Here is a 4,031-nt window from a genome sequence, read left to right as displayed (position 1 = left end):
ACGCAGATTGCGTGGATGCGTGGCGGGTCATCCGTGTTGGCACGTACGTCACTCGTCGCACTCACGTGACGTAAGTGTGGAAGGGTGACTCATCTGAGTAACACACGTTCCTAAGTGCATCAGCTAGATTCGGATCGGTCGGGTATATCATTATCAGTAGAAATGAACCCGTATTACGTGTATCATAGCTTCAGGCCGAGCGGAATTATACGAAGTGGATAACAGATTCAACATTTCGCCAAACGCCAGCGAAAGTCGCAATTTCGTGTAAAATGCGCGACCGATTGCGTATAAAGTCGTCAAGAGCGAGGTGTTAAACATGTCTTCTACCAGACATATGAATATTGCTTCAATTTACTCGAGAGTATGTGAAATTATGTGAAACAAGGCAGCGCGTGAGACAATTCGAAAACTCGAAAGTTCTGTACTGAGACACGAGCTAGCTATCCTCCGATCTGAACACATGAAATAACTCAATTGAATTACATAAATTTCGAACAATACGTAATATGTGTTGCATTTCAACGCATAATCTCGTTTGGTAAATCCTGCAACACAAGTACTCATTGAGGATGAGTACTTAAGAGGGGCTACTTGCCTGTCGCCCATGGCCTTCCGAGATGCCATGCAACTTCCACGGTGCAAGCAGTGCTTGCCAGGCACGAAACACGGTGCGATGAGTTATTGGAGGTGCGAAAAAGTGCGGCAGATTTCTGGCCCAGAACTTCCCAATATCTTCCAAATTTGTTGACAAACTGTATATCATATAAGTCGTCAGATAGGTGACCTACCTATCATAGGTTCGTGATTCAAGCTCGCGTCGCATCGCTTCGCTTCTTTCGGTCAGGAGCAGGTTCTCAAGCTCCTCAATAGTGTCGAATCATCGAAGGTGTGTTGGAGTCGATGTGAGAGACGACGATTAGCAGTGATTGCAGACAGTAATATTATTGAGGATCCTATCATCTCTTATACGCTTCACCAAGCTGAAATCATCCCACACCTTGTTTTCACTATTGAGCTTGCAACCAGCTAGCGCATACGCGACGATGTCCAACCCTTGCCCCATCTGCGGATCACAATCGTCCTTTTTGGCGGACGCAGAGGCCGATGCAGTCTGCATCATGTAGATAGTTTACGGATCTTGCGACTCGTACTCCCTCCGGTAGACAAAACCCTCTCCTTCACCGTGGTATTGCCACCGCAAACAGGAGTCTGAGATGGCTGTGTGAGGCGTCTTGCTGGCGGAATCTGGGGATGGATAACATCCTCGTTGCCTCCAGAGGGCAGATCCTCCGCAAGCAGCACCCTCGATGAGGTGCTAGCTGACATGGAAGTGTTAGCCGCGTACAGGCCGGTGCCTTCTGATGATGGACGGCAAGGAATCGACATACTACTCAGCTGATTCGCTGGTTATTCTGACGTAGGGTGTCCAAGCACCACATTTTCAAGTTCAACATAAGACACCGAGGTCTAGTTCCTTCACGTTGGCAGACCTCGTTTCCTGAAGAAGAACTCGAAACCATTCTAAATCTTGGAATCTTAGAGTTACTCTAATAGAGTAGCGATGACTTCACGGGATTTATTCATCGACTCTTAGGGTAAGAGTCTTACCTAAAATATTTTGATTTTGACTCAATATTGTAGTTCATCAACGGGGGCATATTCTCATGCGCGCCCCTAATTCTGCCGCCCCGCCCCTAATCCTTTCGCTCCGCCCTAAAATTTTATAAAATGCCCTTATATTAATACAATGCCCCTAAGTCAAAACAAAAAGCTAAAGCCGCCTGCGGCGCAGCATATCCTCATGACTTTGGAAACTCGAGGATAGTCAAATCAATAGGATGCACAAATAGTCAGTTTCCACATCATTTCTTTGTCACTTGGTCGGAACAGTCAACTCCGTATGCATTGAGGAAATGTAAGGGAGCAAGCTCTTGTAAGGGCACCGAGTCAGCCGATGTGGAGGTTTTGAAGTGGAAAAAGGGTGTCGTTCGGGTAGCCTAAAGGCTGTCGTTCGAACATCATATCCGTGGCTATTCCCATACAGTTCAAGTATACACCCAGATTCTGTGAACTATAGAGTGGGGGAGCGTGGACGGAATTTGACCGTCAATATCAACGATTGCTGAACTTCAGTGTCTCGAATATCATATCCGTGGCTATTCTGATAAAGTTCAAGTATACACCCAGATTCTGTCAACTATAGAGTGGGGGAGCGTGGACGGAATTTGACCGTCAATATCAACGATTGCTGAACTTCAGTGTCTCGAACATCATATCCGTGGCTATTCCCATACAGTTCAAGTATACACCCAGATTCTGTGAACTATAGAGTGGGGGAGCGTGGACGGAATTTGACCGTCAATATCAACGATTGCTGAACTTCAGTGTCTCGAATATCATATCCGTGGCTATTCTGATAAAGTTCAAGTATACACCCAGATTCTGTGAACTATAGAGTGGGGGAGCCCTGACGGAATTTGACCGTCAATATCAACGATTGCTGAACTTCAGTGTCTCGAACATCATATCCGTGGCTATCCTGATAAAGTTCAAGTATACACCCAGATTCTGTGAACTATAGAGTGGGGGAGCGTGGACGGAATTTGACCGTCAATGTCAATGATTGCTGAACTTCGGTGTCTCGAATATCATATCCGTGGCTATCCTGATAAAGTTCAAGTATACACCCAGATTCTGTGAACTATAGAGTGGGGGAGCGTGGACGGAATTTGACCGTCAATGTCAATGATTGCTGAACTTCGGTGTCTCGAATATCATATCCGTGGCTATTCCCATACAGTTCAAGTATACACCCAGATTCTGTGAACTATAGAGTGGGGGAGCGTGGACGGAATTTGACCGTCAATATCAACGATTGCTGAACATCAGTGTCTCGAATATCATATCCGTGGCTATTCTGATACAGTCAAAGTATACACCCAGATTCTGTGAACTATAGAGTGGGGGGGGGCGTGGACGGAATTCGACCATCAATATCAACCATTGCTGAACTTCGGTGTCTCGAATATCCTATCCGTGACTATTCTGATACAGTTCAAGTATACACCCAGATTCTGTGAACTGGGGGAGCGTGGACGGAATTTGACCGTCAATATCAACGATTGCTGAACTTCAGTGTCTCGAATATCATATCCGTGGCTATTCCCATACAGTTCAAGTATACACCCAGATTCTGTGAACTGGGGGAGCGTGGACGGAATTTGACCGTCAATATCAACGATTGCTGAACTTCAGTGTCTCGAATATCATATCCGTGGCTATTCCCATACAGTTCAAGTATACACCCAGATTCTGTCAACTATAGAGTGGGGGAGCGTGGACGGAATTTGACCGTCAATATCAACGATTGCTGAACTTCAGTGTCTCGAACATCATATCCGTGGCTATTCCCATACAGTTCAAGTATACACCCAGATTCTGTGAACTATAGAGTGGGGGAGCGTGGACGGAATTTGACCGTCAATATCAACGATTGCTGAACTTCAGTGTCTCGAATATCATATCCGTGGCTATTCTGATAAAGTTCAAGTATACACCCAGATTCTGTGAACTATAGAGTGGGGGAGCCCTGACGGAATTTGACCGTCAATATCAACGATTGCTGAACTTCAGTGTCTCGAACATCATATCCGTGGCTATCCTGATAAAGTTCAAGTATACACCCAGATTCTGTGAACTATAGAGTGGGGGAGCGTGGACGGAATTTGACCGTCAATGTCAATGATTGCTGAACTTCGGTGTCTCGAATATCATATCCGTGGCTATCCTGATAAAGTTCAAGTATACACCCAGATTCTGTGAACTATAGAGTGGGGGAGCGTGGACGGAATTTGACCGTCAATGTCAATGATTGCTGAACTTCGGTGTCTCGAATATCATATCCGTGGCTATTCCCATACAGTTCAAGTATACACCCAGATTCTGTGAACTATAGAGTGGGGGAGCGTGGACGGAATTTGACCGTCAATATCAACGATTGCTGAACATCAGTGTCTCGAATATCATAT

This window comes from Perkinsus marinus (assembly GCF_000006405.1).
Source record: "Perkinsus marinus ATCC 50983 genomic scaffold scf_1104296943554, whole genome shotgun sequence".
Taxonomy (NCBI): Eukaryota; Perkinsozoa; order Perkinsida; family Perkinsidae; genus Perkinsus; species Perkinsus marinus.
This window is presented reverse-complemented; position numbering follows the sequence as displayed.